The sequence below is a fragment of the Alligator mississippiensis genome, chromosome 1, assembly GCF_030867095.1.
Source record: "Alligator mississippiensis isolate rAllMis1 chromosome 1, rAllMis1, whole genome shotgun sequence".
Classification (NCBI taxonomy): Eukaryota; Metazoa; Chordata; order Crocodylia; family Alligatoridae; genus Alligator; species Alligator mississippiensis.
This window is the reverse complement of record NC_081824.1, coordinates 347,155,115-347,172,062: the sequence shown is the minus strand read 5'-3', so window position 1 is coordinate 347,172,062 and position 16,948 is coordinate 347,155,115. Positions and strand designations below refer to the sequence as shown.

Below are 16,948 nucleotides of genomic sequence, written 5' to 3'. Positions count from 1 at the left end.
TTTTGAGAGGTCGTTAACTTCAACACTATAGTCAAACAGTGTTACAGCCTACACGGCATCATTCGTTAAGCAATTAAGTTACTGATAGGCTTTTACATTTATTTACCTTGATGGAAAGATATGTTTACTCAACCTGAGAACAAATCAACACGAGGAGGCGGAAGTTCAGAGTAAATTTGACTAATGATGTTGTGTTTTCATCCTTGGAAGAAAGAAAAAAGCCTTTCTGCTTTTGATGCCATTTTATCTCCATTGGAAGAGATCCGAAATGATCCAGACTGTCATGTGAGAGCTTAGTTAAGCTCAGATCCCCTTTGATTGCCTCTGAATGTCTCTCTCAGTTGGCTCGTACCTCCTTCATATGATACAGCATACAGCACTTCAGTTTGTTTATTAAACAGTACTTTAACTTTTTAGACTTAATGTTCTAATGATTCAATCTTTAAGCAAAATATAGGGGGGGGACCTTTACCACTAGAAGAAAATTTAAGGTGGCCTCCCTGGTGAAATGTCAATTAATTCCATTTAAGCATGGCTTTATTAAACTACAAAACTGACTAGTATATGTTATACTTCTCATTGAACCCTAATTATCTCTTTATTTCCTTGTAGGCTTTTACCAGTTTCTCCAGCCTTGCCTCTGTGGATTTCATAAGCTCTGTTTCTCCAAGTGATGCTTCAGTGTCCCCTGTGATGGAATCCATTATGTGTGAGCATCACCATGGGTATCTAATTTTTTTTTACTTTCAGTTTTTAAGAAGAGAACAATAGATATGGACCTGAATCAGGAGCTGTTCTGTGGGCACAACTCCCATTTAAATCAGTGAGAGATCTGTGCATATAGGAGCTTTAGACTGTGGCTGAAGTTGAAGGCAGGCTCTGCGCAGTGAGGGCCAGACATATCCCTCCCTTCCTTCCTCCTGTTCTCTCACTTTCTCCTTCTCTCTCCAATTTATATGCTGCCCTTCCTAAAAAAAAGACTCAGGGTGACTTGCAATGAAAAGTGGTAGTTAGTCATGTTAGCCTGAAGTCAGTCAGAAGGCAGCATAGACATGCACAGTTAGGCTGGGGACAGACATTACGCATAAGCCGGTTTAAGTGATCAGAAACTGGTTTAAACTTGTAACAAAACAGCTGTTCATTGCACATAAACCAGTTTGAAAATGGCTGAAACCAGTCTGAGATAAACCTAGTTGAATGTAGTATCAGACTTAACTGATTTGGCTCAAACCAGTTTATGCAATGTCTGTCCCAGACCCCTTGCTGGTTTAAGTTAAACCAGACTCCCCCAGCATCCCGGCATGCTCTCTGGGCTGGGTGGGGCTCTCTGCTCCACAGCAGAGCTGTCCCCTCCCCCCTGTTCCCTGGCTGGAGCTTGGCAGAGATAGCAGACATCTGCCTGGCTTCCCCCTGCTTCCGCCTCCTCTCCCCACTCCCTGCTAAGCATAGGGATTGCCCCATCCCCTCTGCCTTACACAGACACTTATCAGCATTAGCTAGCAGACTACATGATGGCTATGGTCCGCACTGCTGCGGATGGGACAAAGGCAGAATCAACAGGTAGCTGGTAATGTCCCTCTGTTGATTTCTTAATGGGGTGATAAACACTGCGTAAGGGGTGATAAACACTGTGGTATCAATTCCCTGCTGGGCTGGTCAGAAGGTGGAGGGAAAACCCTCCTTAATCAGGGTGTCCTGTCCCACTCAGCTCAGCATTGTGGAAGGGAAGGGAAGAATGCTCTAGCACACCCAGGCTTCTAGCATAAGTCAGTGCAGGCATCTGCCTGCATTTTCTCAGTCCAGAGGGAATGCCTGTGTGATTACAAATTGGTTCAGCCTAGCCAGATTAGACTAACCTGCAAAGATTGAATCATTTCAGGCTCAGGCTTTTTTAATGTCTGTCCCGAGCCTTATAGACTAACTAAGGTTTATATCTAAGATATAGATATAGATCTTATTTAGGTACATACCTACCTTGCCTTACGACTTACAATAACTTAAAATAAGAGTACAGAATAACTTATAAAACAGGGGAATGGACAAGAGAACAAAACAACTTTAAAGATAACTAGACTATAAACAGAAAACAGAGTCATCCCTAAATAATATCCTATCTTAGCTTTTTTTGCTAAATGCCAATCCAAATAGGAAGAGCACATACCAACTGCAGAGACTTCCTCAGGCTGACAAAGGGTTTTTAAACCTGAAAGCCTGCTAAAACGTTTTTTCCAACTATTTAAATTGGTCTAATAAAAGATATCAGATTCACCCAAAGAACCTTGTCTGCCTATGTCCTTAGACCAGCACGGCTACAACCTATACCCCTGTATCCAAACAGAAAGGTCTTACAGCATGCCTGAAAGATGTCTAGGCTCAGGCTCTGACAGGCCTCAAGTGGGAGGGGGTCCTAGACCTGAGGAGCAACTGATGAGAACAATTTAAATGAATATACATTGCAACATAGTTGGCTAAAAGTCAACCCAGTGGACATATCCTCTGCTACTATGAATCAACATACTTTCACTGGCTTCAGTTCTACTATGAGGCTTCCCCCGGATGAGGATTTGATTCCTGAATTTTGTGAGTTTGGGATTTGCAGTTATGTGATCGCACAGCTATTAACACCTTGAGACCAGAGAATCCTGTGCTTTGGGATCCATACCCAAAGACTGGGTTTTGTTGATAATTTTTTTAATTATAAGAAGTTAGAAGATGAAGTTATTTTGCTCTTTCATGCCTGGGAAAAAAATTGGAGTTTCTTAATTGGGCAAAAGCCCTTTTACAGTCAGTTGCAGTTTTGCAAAATTAAGTACTACAAAATATATCCAATATTTACTGTAGCATGCTCTAATTCTGACCTGCAAAAAACACTTGTCTTTATACCTAGATTTCCAATTAGAAGAAATCGGTAGCTGCACCAAAATATGTGATGTTTTTGTGACGTAGGGGAAAAATACTTAACTGGGATTAGTTTAAATCACATATGCTATTCATTGCCTTTGTGATCTAAGCCAAATTTGAACCCAGGTGTTCATTCTTCATTTGAACTCAGACATTATCTCATTGTACAATCTAGGTGCTTATAACTCATCCAAAACTTGTTCTGGAAGCATAATATGGTATTTTGGCTCTAAAATGATTTCATTGTTAGGCTGAGTGTTACACAGATGGTATTTTAAATATAAAATTCTTTTTATGTTTCTTGCAATTTCATACTTATTTCATTACCTCATTATTTATGTGAAAGGGACACCATAAATATGAAATATGTTCAGTTTAAAAAAAGTTGAGCATAGTTTCGATACCTTGTCCTGAATCTTTTGATGCTGGTGGCTTCACTGTCACATTTTCTACTTTAAAAATATATTTATGTCCCTTGCTGCTGTGTGACGGATCCACACAAACAGCAGGGGGAAATAGTCTCACTTAGTTGATTATAGGAGAGAAGTGGCAAAATGGCTATGCACAAAAAAATGCTGCCAAATGCAGAAAGTGAAGAAAATGAACAAAATAAAAAATATTTTTTGCCAATCTCTCTTATTTCTGGTAAAGTTAGGTATTACTTATAACAGCAGCAGGGAAACAGTTTTCAGACAAAGATGTGATCTCTATACCAAGGGTGTCTCTCGACTATAAAAATATATTTATTAAATAAACATTAATTATGAGAACTGAAACTCTGCATTTAAATCAATAATTATAACCAGGAGCAAACCAAATCATAGTAGCACATTAACTTTATTTTGCTGTTCAATATGCTATAAATTTAAAATAAATTCAAATAGTCATAATCATTCAGCTCCATATGCTGGAAATGGAAAAGTTACCTTAGACCAGCTGCATATTGCAAGAAAAATGAAAGAAGAGGTGTTCTCAAGAAACAGCATATGGGGACCAATCCTCAGCAGATGATTTACACCAACTAAAGCCCTGGCCCATAATTGTAAGTAGCAGGTGTCATGATGAGCTTTTTCATGGAGTTATATGTTGATGCCTTTCATTAAGGCAAAGGTGAATGTAATTTTTTATTTTACTCTTTTTAAGCACTGAAAGGGAAGTAAATTCTTTCAGGAAAAGAAATCTAATGTGAGGATTTTATGTTATTGGAAATTGTGGGCTCTTTGCCTAAATTGTATGGGATTTTTGTTCTGTTTCATATTGCATTGCCTTATTCAGTAGGCCAAATCCTCCCCTGACACAGCTCTCTAATTCTGATGTTTGACTAGTCCATTTCACCTGTTCAACCTGTTGGATTTACCACAGCAGGATCTATGGAAGCTTTTTCTTTCTACACCTTGTCTGAGGTGCATTTTTCTGTTGTTTGGATGCTGTGGCACAAAGTCCCACACTGTTAGAAAATTGAGAAAGAATTCAAAGGGTCAACAGCAATGGTCAGCACTAAATGCTACTACTAAGGTATCCCAACGACTCAGCATATATCAAGTCTTACATACAGTAAGAAGGCTTTTTTTTTCACCTCTCCAAAGGTAGAGGCCAGATTGTGTCCAGCTGCTTCATGCTGGCAGAAGAGTTGAGTGGATATTAAGGCCATTTCTAGACATGCTTATCATTTTCTAAACCATATTAACTGATCAACATGTTAACAGTTTGAATCAAATTTCTATTCAAATGAAGGGTTAATAGATGATCATTGACCATCAGCCCCTTAACAGACCCAATTTACAGCCTCTGTGTGTGGGCTTATGTACTTAGCACTTGGGTTAGAAATAATTAGAAAGTGATAATAAGCCTGTTTAAGCACTGCTACATTATTGGAAACCTACTGAAAGTTATCTAAAGTGTTGTTCCAGAAGCCCTAATGTGTGCAATTGACTTGAGTGTTGATGACCATCTCAGCCAATGTGTTGTGGGGAGGGGGCAAAGAGGTTTGCCCCCTTCTTCACAGACCAATGGCCCTTGTGCTTAGGCAGGGCTGGGGGCTTAGTCAGGATATTGATACTTAGTCATGGTAAGGTATTGTTGGTACCTCTGATTTTGTAAAGGTGTTACTTTGTGCCTGATAGCCTCTGTTGTGTTCCAAAAACCCAACTGAGTTTCCCCTGTTTGATATTTGCAGTGCCCATCTGCCGAATTCCTAAGGCCTCTTTTTCCTAAAAGCAATGCTGTGTATACATGCTAATTAATACAGTTTAAATGGCCTAGTTTGGACTGCCCTAGTTTGCATTAATTTTAATCCTCATTCAGTGAGGATTAGTTAATTCAGACTGGAGTCAATTTTAATTCAGACTTCAGGTGTCCATGTGTATATAGTGACTGTTGTAGCTCAGATTAAACCTAGAAAAACATGACATCTATAAATGGCCTGAAAACTTTCAGCACTCCTGTTCAGCGGTTGGTAACGACTATGATACTTGCTTTCCCTCACAGCAGGGACTATTCTTTTCTTGTACCCTCATTGCATAAAATTCTGTTTCTTTTGAATGTCTAAATAGCAGTTTTTAGACACATAAATAAGAAAATGCCACTTATGTGCAGAAAGTGATTCTATTTCTCCAGCAGGATGGATGCGTAAGCATGCACACACAGACTGAGCATGTGCAGTAGGCTATAGACTACTGGGCGCATATGCACTATGTACAGAGATGGCCATAGCAAATCAGCTTGTGCGGGGCCTGGACATGGAGGCGGTGGCAGCAGGGAGGGGTGGGTGGCGAGCAGCCGGACACAAGGCCAGCTTGGCTCTGTGGGGCCCCCAAAACTATGGGGCCCGGGGCAGCCGCCCTGATTCACCCCCTCCAGGAATGGCCCTGACTATGTACATCCATTATGTATGTATACTGATGTTTTAAATCCCCAGAAACTAGGTGGCCAAAAATACACGGCCAGCCAGTGATGGATTCTGAAGAAATAGGAGGGCTATAAGTATGTTTTCTAGCCTACTGGCTCTTCAGGCAAGTTTTGCACTCCTTTCAAATAAAACATATTCTTTTCAACAAAAAAAGAAACAAACAAAACCCAAGAAAAAATCCCCACTGTTATGTCCCAGACACTGGGAGGGGAACCTCCTTTTGCTCTGGCCCCAGCCTTGGTGTAGCAAGCAGTTCAAATCACAGCCTGCTTCCTTCCCTCTTGCAAACTGCTCCCTCAAACATTGTTCCTTATCTGCTCCTCCCTTTTCAGTTTTAAGCTCCAAGTGGCAGGGGTGATGTGTAGGGGGTGCATGTGGGTGCACATGTACCCCCTGAGCATGGCGGTGCACCCCCTACAAAAAGGCACTGCCGACACTGTCGGCAGCACCTGTGGGTGGTCCCTACTCACCACCCTGCCACAGCCACCGATGGTGGCATCTGCTGGCGGTCCATGATCCCCACTGGCTGCCACCACCACCCTGCCACCCCAGCTGCCAGGGGTATGCGTTGTTCATGCCAAGTGGGACACTTCTACATTATCCAAATGCTTCACAGCTTGGCTTTCTCAACAGGGCTGACTGTTTCCTCTTAAAGGCTAAGTACAGACAGTCAAAAAGCCTGAGGCTAAATCAATTCAATCTTTGCAGGTTAGTTTAAATTGTGTAGATTGAATTGATAAGCAACAGACATTCACCTTTGATTCTGGAAGCGCAGACACATGCCTGCAGTGGCCCAGGTCAGGAGCTGGGGGGCACTATAGCATGCCTCTATGCTCAGCTGGAGCAGACAGCTAGCCTGCCCACGGGGTGGGGGCGGCTTGCAATGGAGGTGCAAAGTATCCTGGGATGCTGGAAGACTGTGAGTTAACTTGAATCTGGACGCGATTTGGGCAAAGGCAGAGGGAGAAAACATTATTCAGGCAGGGCTGAGCATGTGCATGTATGAGCATGCATGCACTCCTCCCTTTCAGCAGGTAAGTCTATAGGGGAAGGCGTGGGGGAGGTGGAAGGGCCATGGCACGGCAAATTAAAGCCCCCATGGTGAAGGAGGGAGTGGGGCAGAGGCAGGGACAAGGGCTGGGGTGAATGGGGCCCCAGCCAGGCTGGGTCATAGGACAGTTGGAGCCCATGTGGCTTGTTCAGGTGCAGGCATGGGGTGGGGGCTCCCACCACTATGCGCACCTTGGTGGAGGCCAGAGGGACATATGCCCCTCTGATCTGTGCCCTGGGTGGAGGTGGGCTGCCCGCTACATGCTGAGCTCTGCAGTCCGCTGCCACTGCCTCTGGAGCTGCACGATGCCATGTGCGTCCCACTGCTGGGCTGGCAGGGTTTATGGAGCAGCGCAGCACTGGCAGGCACATGGAATTATGCAGCTCTGGAGGCAGCAGCAGCGGGGCACAGAACCCAGTGCTCAGCAGTAGCCCACCTCTGCCCCATGCAGAGATTGGGGGGCATGTGCCCCCTGGGCCTTTGCTGGGGTGCACACAGCAGCAGAAGCCCCCCACACCCCTGGATGATCCACCCGGGTTTTGACTGTCCCATGATCCAGCCCAGCCAGGGCCCCAATCACCCCTGCCCCTGCCTCTGTCCCTGCCCCTGCCCCTGCCTCTTCCCCACTCCCTCCTTCACCGCAGGGGCCTCAATCTGTCCCCCACCCCTTCCCTGTCACAGAATAGACTTGCCTGCGGTGCTGGGTAGTGATCTACACATCAGGCTGAGATCCTGGCTGTGTCTGCACCCCTCCCCACTCCTGCTGTAGCTGCCCATAGCCTGAGGCTGGTTTGCTCTGACGCCCTACCCACTGCCCTGTGTATGGCAGGGAAAGGAGGGTCTGAGCCCCATTAGCCCCAGCCTTCTGCTGCCTATGGATCTGGGACAGAGATTCAATAAACCAATTTAATCTAAATCAGTTAAGTCTGATTGTACATCCATCCAGGTTTATCTTAAATTATTTTTTGGTAATTTTGAAAGTGGCTTATGTTCATTGAACTTCTGTTGTGTTACAGATCTGAACTGGTTTCCTATCACTCATACCAGTTTATGTGTTATTTTCATCCTTAGTCAAAGGGACAGACCACCCTGTTACAGGTGCCCTCCCATGTTTTAGGCCACTTACCCAGGAAGCTGAAGACCTGGGTGACAGGCCTCCCTCACCCAGAGGGAATTTCAATATGTGTCTCTACAACCTTGTAGCACAGCTCTAAACACCAAACTATAGGTCAGGTATTATCCAGTCCAGAGTCTGGCATGCGTTTGGAAGCTGGTCTCCTGAACAGACAGGAGAAGGAGGAGAACAATTCAGGGTGTGTGGGGTCTGGTGAAATGGATATTGACCCAGATGGAAACAGGTCCTGCATTCTACCTTCAACCTTTGCTCCCGGTAGGGTAGGAACCTCTCAATCGATTTATCCAATAGCTATTAAATACAAAGTACAGGAGCTCAGCTTCAAATGGAGCACCACAGGAAAGCACCTCTAAAATTCTTAATCAGTGGCACAGCGCTTAAAGTACTATGCAGTATAGTCAGAAAGATGTAGGTTCAAATCCTACCTGGGGGAGGTGGCTTAGGACCCCAGTCTCATTTCCTGGAAAAGTGTCCTAACCACTCAGCTATTGAGACAGAAATATGGGAGGGCTTCTCTCACTTTCTGCCATCTTCTCCAGAGCTTGTGCATGTAGCCTATGCACATGGGCTTACACATTCTGAGTGTAAAAGAAGGGCCTGAAAGCGGCCATACAGATGGCTAGAAAACTGATAGACATGTAAAGGGGAAATAAACTTCAACATGGAAGAGGAAAAGAGTAGGTCTGTATTTCCCATCTGTATGCATATGGCATGTCTTTAAGACCTATAGCAAAACATGGTCCCCTTGTACACTGGTGAACCTAACAAGGCACTTCTGCTCCTTGAGCCTCCTGTACTCTTACTAACAAAATGAGAGGCTGAGCTTACCAGTTCTAGTACTGCTCTCATACCAAGTCAACACTGTGGGCACTGACTAAATATTCCTGAGTTAGTTTTAAACCTTGTTGCTTGGGAACTGGTAGCAATCTGGGTGGAGCAGAATGAAGCTTTGTCGGGTGATTACCGAAATATTTACTCATCCTCTCACAGAGGTAGCCCACATTGAGTTATTTGCCAGTATGATACCAATATCCAATGTTGCTTAAGATTGCATTGGAGACCTACCATCGTACTGCCTGAGAATGCCCACTCACAAAGAGGGCTGACTCAAGTTTGTGGAGGAACAACCTTAACTGGGGTTGTCCCTGACTTTCCAGTGCTTAACTCTGTGACTTTATTATTCTAACAGTTTTGAACTGTGCTGCTGTACTCCCTCATCTGAATAAAGAGGAACCAGGATTTTGCCTTGGTAGGTCACATTGTTCCTCAATGCAATGTGGGTATGATTTAATTCTGGATGAAGCTCAAACGAGGTTTGGTCAGGATATATGCCCATATGTTTGGAACCTCACTGCTTTTGCTGGAGAAAAAATAGGCTATAAACCTTATGAGAATAGCCTTCCACACAAGATGTTTAGCATTTCCTGCTTCCATTTGGGCCAGAAATATTGCAAAGCCAACCTCTTTTGGCCTAGCTTCTCCCATTCTTTGTTTTGATTGAAATTTAGAAATACAGAGGGTCAGAAAAAGAAAAATAGCAGGGGACTGAAGGGAAGTTAATTTTTTTCCAAATTTAGTAAAGGTTAGATTAGGATTTAGTTTAAGCTTTGGCTGAAACTTTGGTGGGGAGGGGAGGGAAAGGATGTGTTTATTTTAACTGAATTAGTTCATCTATCTTTAACATGATTATATTTAAGTGTGTATCTGTTTTTATGACACGGTATAAAAGAGTCTGTGCTTCTTTTTTAAGATCTGTGCCTTCTGGGAAAATTAGGGTTGAGTATAAAAGCCTGACTGTAATGCACTGAAGACAGTTCTGGCGTACAAGAAGATAGAGAGAAAGAGGTTCTTCCAAAGGCATGTGGTGAGTCCTGCTTTTTCTTGGAGTCAAAAGCAGGTGCCTCTTGCTCAGGTATTTTTCCATTTGTTGTTTAAAACAATCAAGTATTAAAATGCAAATATTGAGTCACACAGAATTTTATGCAATATCTATCTTTCTGTCTCATGATGGGTCCTTCTTTTCTAGAAGTCCTTATTCAGATCAGTGTATTTCTAAGTGATACCATACTCAGTGAATGATATCTATTGTTCAGCCAATTATAAAAGTTAGTTAAATACATGATCAAGAGAGAAAGACTGTGTTTATTGAATTTATTGAATACTAAATTATTGGTGATATAGGAATCTGGCTTAAAAATTCCTGCCTAAGCTTGGGGGATACGAGATACAAATTGGATAAAAGGGGAGAAATTTTCCACCCAGGTCAGTGATGTTCCCACCTCCTTCCATGACTTTATATTAGTGTGATGTCTTGCATTACCTATAGAGGGGGCTCTCATTGAATCCCATTCAATGGTAGTTCTGTTGGTTCTGGAACCTCTTCCCAGACTGTCCATGTGTTGTCCTCTCCTGCTCACTCTAGGATGATGTGCAGATATGTTCTCTCTGTGTAGCTTCCATACATGCAGTTTATCTTGAACAGCAGAAGAGCTGCCTGGAGACTCTGGGCAGTGGTAGAGAAGGGGATTGGATTTACTCATTAATACACTAAGCCAGGGGCATGAAATTATTTCAGGTGGAGTGCTGCTTACTGAGTTTTGGCAAGCTGTCAAGGGCCACATGGGTAGTTATTTTTGTATATTTGGGGGGTAAGGGGGTAGGGGGCATGGGGGTGGGTGTAGGTTGGGGGGGCTGTGGGTGTGTGGGTTTGTGGGGTGTGGGGAGGGTGTGGGTGTGTGGGGGATTTGTAAGGGGGTGGATAGGTGTGGGCAGTGTGGGTGTGGGGTGAGGGAGCATGTGGGTGTGTGTAGTTATGTGGGGTATGGGTGGGTATGGAGTTTGTGGGGGGGATATGTGTGGGGGAGGGTGGCTGCAGTGTGTGAGGGGGCGTGGGGGTGGGGTCTGCATGTATGGCAGTGCGAGGGGGGTGTGGGTGCATGTGTATGGTAGGGTATGCTTATGGGAGTCATCCTATGAACACACACACTGTACATCACTCACCATACACACACACACACACCCACTCCTGCTCCTGGCCCTGGGGTACTGGTGTGGCCCCATGCTCCTGCAGTTCAGTGATGCAGCCTGGGACCACGTGGTGCTGGAGCAGGCATGCAGGGAAGCAGTGAAAGCCAGGGCAGGAAAAAGCTTCCAGTTCTGGGGTAGAGTGGGGGACGGGGCAGGGCTGGGCTGGGCTTGCTCCTGTGTCCTGCCACCTTTCCCTTGGTCCTACTGCCCCTGGCTCCTTTCATCTTTTACAGGCAACCAGTAGCAGATAAATATTAATTTTCTAAACTTTTTAGGTGCCCTGTGGGCTGGATAGAATGGCTTGGTGGGCTGGATCTGGCTCGTAGGCTATATTTTGCCCACCCCTGCACTAAGCTCAGTCATGAATTACACCCCTATGATGCCGCATTGAAATCATGGGGATAGCATGAAATAAATATCAGCACAGAATTAGCTCTAAAATATGAGCCACATGTGCACACACAAAGGTTTCTGCCCAAAAGTTATTATGTAAAAACTGACCTTTCTTAAGTTAGCTATGAAAAAACAGATGGACTGGGTTTAGGGAAGTGTGCAAACTAGAAAGTTGGCCATTGACTAGTGTGTGTTCTCCTAAGTGCATGTGGTCAGATAGGCTAGAGGCCCTGTACCCCTGACACTGTCTTGATAAGGCTTCAGTACAACCTTGGCTCAATAAGATCTCAGCCCTGAGCAGGCCTTTCTTTTCTTCCAGCCCCCCGCCCCACTTTTCCTTAGTTTAATAAGGTCTTAGCTTCTAAACAAGTTCCCCACTTCCTTCTTCCTTCTAAAAGATAGTACCATGCTTTGTTAGGTGCCAGATGTATGAGGAGGAAGGATTTCAAAGGCTCTTGTAGCTCACACCTGGAACATGATAAGTCAAGTGACCCAGAAGCATAGGGAGCCTTTAATGGAGGTTCAATAATAAACAGTCAACTAATCGGTACACATACCAAAGCAGTGAAATAGGGTACATCTGCGTGCACATCTGTGTGGTCACTGGTGATTGGTTTTCTTATAAAATCATTAGAATTGAATTGTATTCAATGTATAACAAAGGTATGAAGACATACCTGTCCTATTACACATTGAACATGTAAACTGTGTAAATTCCTGTGTACTTCCCAGCCAGTTTCAACAGCCAGCTGACAGGGATTAAAGGCTCTCTAGCTATATTAATTGGGGATGTCTACATGTGCATTAATATGCTGTAATTACTGTGCATTAAGTTTAGTACTTGTAATAACAGGTACTAACTTAATGTGTGGTAATTGATGCTACTGCGCAGTAGCACTGGCGCGTGTCTTTTAAGTGACATTAATGTACAGTAGACTAATTCTACTGCACAATAGTGCATTAGCACAGCTTTTGCTGTGATGTGCTAATGCACAGTAAATTAGTCTACTGAGCTTTTAGCATCTCAAGTAAATGCACCCACTGTGTCATTTCCTTAAGCTAAGCGCAGTAAACTAGGAAGAAGACTGAACTATGCAGGACAGGGGCCCAGCCAGTCTAGCTACTTACAACCCATATTCATTCATAGGATTTTATGCTGTGTTGTAACTAGAAGATGTAGACATTGTCATAGGGTTTGGTAAACAGTATCTGTTTAGCTGCATCCTGACACATTATGGTGTATGGCCAGTGATTTTTGCACTAACTCCCAGTCATTATTTCCATTGTATGTAGAGACCTTTATGTAGCTGGTAAAGCAATAACACAGAGAGAATCATGTTGTGACTCCTTTACAATGGTGTAAAATGGGTATAAAGCAGGTGCTTAACTCACCCACCCTTAGGAGATCCCATGGCATCAGGGGTCTCCCAGCCATGCACAGAAATGGCATACCAACTGCTATGACCCCATGGAAGACAGTGGTCCACAGCAGCCTGAGGACATGAGACATGCAATCTGCCACTCCCTCCCACCAAAATACTTGATTATAATTTTTTTAAGGCTGGGTTGATATCAGGGAGCATACAACCAATTGATACTTACTGACTTATGTTGTGGTGGTAGTGGAAAACTTGGATGCCCTTGATACTTACATAGTTTTGTTCATTTTGAGTCCCAATTCCATTATCCTTATAAGTACCTTACCACTCCGAGAGTCCTAGTGATTCCAGTGGGTTGTTTGGTACTGCAAAAGTTGGCATGCCTTCTCAACTTTAATACCATATGATGTTAGAAATATTTAAAACCTTCAGTGTTTTGCAGGCTTGGAGCTTTAGATCTTACTCAAATCTTAGGATAACTTTGAGGTTGGCAGAACGTGCTGGAGTGAGAGATTTGGAATGAGAAAATTAGTGAATTCAAATGTCATGATATTTACTCAGATTATGTAATTTCTACATTTTCCCCTCATGAAAACCTGCATAACTGGTGCATAATTGTTTTGCTATGTAAGCCTTGAGAGTCTAGATAGCTGTCAGGTATCTTCTTTGTAGTACAGTATGTTGTCCTTAGAAGCTAATCAGTAGAACTTCCTCAGTAGAACTTAATCAGCAGAACTAAGCACATTGTCAATGCTTAACAAATAATAATATCAACAGGAGATCCTTTTGACACAACCTATCAGACTTTTGTTTATTTCTGGGGTGCATTACCTGTCTCTAGTTAACTTAAGAATTAATATTTACTACACCTCCATTTACTGTGGGTGATAATGATAGAATTTGAGGAGGATGGAAAATTTCAATGAAAATGAAATGTTAACAAGCATTAGAAATGGAATACTAAGAAAATACATGTTTCCTTCCATATGTCAGATCTGTGTATAAAGTTACCATAGCACAATACTTTTCATAGGTGTTAAGTGTCAAAGTTACTGGAAATATAAATGGATATGGACAATTGTTTGAAGTGTAAAAAACTGTATTTATGTCATCAGCATTGATTTTGATCTCCTGATAATCTATTCTTTTAAAAATAGGCTCATTAAATGTTCCTTAGAAAAAAAAATGTGAATGTACATAGGATTATATATATTAGTACAGGAAGGTTGGATGCATCAAAGGATTTGTAAGCCAAGGGTTTTCAGTTCTGTTACACCACTCTAATTTGGCACAGCCTGGCACTAGCTGAAATTCACTTCATTTGATGGTTGTATTCACCTGAAATTAGTTGGCAGTTTTCATTCTGCTCCAAAAGGAAACACATATGCATTGTAAATAAAAAATAGATCTGAAGTTGATTCTAATCAGATTATCATAGCTTTAGTGGTTTTAATAGAACAAAGTCAACTTATACTGGTTGGGGATCTGGCTGACTATCACACGAGGCTTTAACTGACAAATGTGTTGGGATGCTCCGTAAAGGTGCCAGTGATGCAGTAAGGATGGAGATTGTGGGCAGATCCCCAGTTGTTGTAAATCATTGTTGTGCCACAGACGTCAGTGGAGCCGTGCTAGTCCCTTAGCTGACAACTTAGCTCTGAATGCTGGCAAGGGAAATCCCAGGTCTAGTCTGAGCCACAATTATGGATATGCTTGTGTTATGGATGCCTATGTTATACCTAATGTTTCAATATATAGAAAACCTCAATATCCCAGGGTGTCAACATCTGTTAAATCATGAACAATAAAACCTGTCTCTTTCAAATCTTGAAGGGAAAAATGGGTCTGAAGCTGAAGTCTGACATGTCTGAGCTATTGTGATGCACTTGGTAAAATATAAGTGAAAGCTGTTAGTAAGTGTTATGGGATTTGGTTTTCTCTTGATATATTGGCATTTGCCAAGCTAATGGGTGGTAAGAAGAGGAGGTGTCCCTATGAACACAAGTAAACAGGTCTCATAAGAAGCAATTAGGATTTTGTAGTAGTAGCCACAAACCTGCAGTGCCACTAATGCTGGGTCATTACTGCAAAGCCTTTTGCAACAGAACATGCAGGTGAATGAACACCACACATGCAGAAAAGACTTAAGTGGCAGCCTGCAGTTTAGTCTGACTTTGGTAAGTGGCACTATATTCCACACCCTTATCCCCTCCCCACTTCAGCCTTTCCTGTAGGCTAGTTTATGTGACTGTGGCAAATCTCATTCTAAGCCCCCGACTCTCCCAAAGGATTGTGTAAGGAACACAGGCCCCTCACTTAGAGCTGCTGATTCCACTTTGGGGCCAGACCTCTCTTTCCAGATCTAGCTGATCACATGTAGGAGGAAGGTAATCAAATACAATGGCTTCTTTCCTCTTTGTAGGAAGGAATTAGTCATAACTGCTGCATGTCTGAAGTTTGTTTCCTTAGGGACCGTGGGCAGCAGAGTTCGGAGGAGAGTGGTGGCCTTGGGAAGCAGCAGGAGCAGAGGTGGTAGAACAGAGTATGGGTCAGCACAAATGGACCACTGTGCAGATCTGTTTGCCACTGATTCTTGAAGAATGAGGATTCAGCAATGGCTGAATTCACGATAAGGAAATAAGATTCCTTTCTCCATTCTTGTCCACAGGGGCCCCTTACTCCTAGCTGGGTTCCTCGGGTTTGGTACAGGATAAGTACAGGCTCAGTATGAGTGGATGAGTGGAAGTGTTTATAATGAAAAATATTGGCTCCATAGCCTAATAAAAATATGGTGTTTTTTTTAAACCAGTGAAAAAAATCCATCCTCAAAGGATATACTAATTTGATGATTATTGGAGAGTTTTAATTAAAATAGCAGGTAAAGTAAGTGTGATGCTGTGTTGTTATTCTTAATCTATCAACAAAGTAAAGGTGCCCATTTTTTTTCAGTGCAATTTTCTAAATGAAAAAGTAAACATTAATATTTTCACAGATCTTACTGATCTAGTATGATAATTTAGAAAAATATCTCTATTAGGGATAGTTATATATGCTTTTTGTTGGAAATGCAATCACAGAATATGCTCATAGCTGCAATCTATAGACAGATTAAGTAAATTAAATCACTCAATGTCTTTTTTTTCAATAGCTCTAAAGTTAAAAGTAATTTGCAAAGAAAATACTCAGTTTCAATTGGTTTGTAATATCTGTTAATGATCTTTGGAAAAATTTCTGATAACACACTGGAATTCCCTCAGGGACAGGGTTGTGAATAAGTGGATTTTTTTAAGTCTGAGATGTCATTAGCTAGTGATTTCTTTGAAGTAAAAAGCTGTTACAGAATAAATTGCATAGGTATACAAGTGAACAGGACAATCATTTTTATGAATAATATGCATTTTTCCACTGTGCTTCATGCCCCAAAAAGAAATAATTCAAAATCTAAGCTGCTAACTGTTATAAACATTCAGGAATCATAACAGCGTGTATTTTGTGCTTATTTTACATATGTATTAAATCTTTATATATATTTATAGATTGCTGGGGTAAAAACACTAGTTTAGGAAACTGTTTTGATCATTTTCACTTTGTTTTTATCTTGTAAATCACTCCCCAAATCTAGAAGGCCCAATCACACCTCTCCCCACCAGTGGAGGTTGCCTAGCTCCTATGAAAAGGCTTGGCTCTGCAGCCCAATCCTGTCATTTTCCTGGTGATGGAATAGAAGATTCTACCCCAGCATCATATAGAACATATGAAGCCATAGGGTTGTTCCCAACAGAGCCCCCAAGATAGTGGGGGAAATCCAGGAGAGCTGGGCAGGGAGTAGTCACTTGTGTACTACTGCCATTCTCATCCTTGTCTTGTACTCTGTGCACGTCCCACAGCTGGTACCAGCGGGTAACCACCCATCACCACTGCTGTTCCCAGCTGACCTAGGCATTAGGCTTACGTGAAGCAATATTTGCTTCAGATTCGGATTTGGCCAATTCGCAGGGATAGTGATTTGATTTGGTAATTCGAATCACTGTCCGAACTTGATTTGGCTGATTCAGATTTGGAGATTCAGTGCCAATTCAGAGATTCGGTCATAGACTATACAGGCAGTCCTCAATGACGCTGGACACAGCTGCCTCCAGCTGGTAAGTCTGTTA

At 42.7% G+C, this 16,948-nt stretch overlaps 2 long non-coding RNA genes across 18 annotated transcripts in view; one reads left to right on the top strand and one right to left on the bottom strand.

Annotated features, from left to right (window-relative positions):
• LOC132247771 (uncharacterized) overlaps positions 1 to 16,948 on the top strand; it is a 97,979-nt gene that overhangs the window by 26,457 nt on the left and 54,574 nt on the right. For 15 of the 16 annotated variants that reach the window (XR_009459188.1, XR_009459189.1, XR_009459187.1 and 12 more), the window contains 3 exons: positions 613 to 725; positions 9,185 to 9,244; positions 9,746 to 9,907. This is a non-coding gene — a long non-coding RNA (uncharacterized LOC132247771). The remainder of the gene's footprint in view (positions 1 to 612; positions 726 to 9,184; positions 9,245 to 9,745; positions 9,908 to 16,948) is intronic. The other variant, XR_009459185.1, reaches the window with a different exon arrangement.
• LOC109282583 (uncharacterized) overlaps positions 1 to 16,948 on the bottom strand; it is a 105,783-nt gene that overhangs the window by 57,708 nt on the left and 31,127 nt on the right. For both annotated transcript variants that reach the window (XR_009459192.1, XR_009459191.1), the window contains exon 5: positions 10,316 to 13,294. This is a non-coding gene — a long non-coding RNA (uncharacterized LOC109282583). The remainder of the gene's footprint in view (positions 1 to 10,315; positions 13,295 to 16,948) is intronic.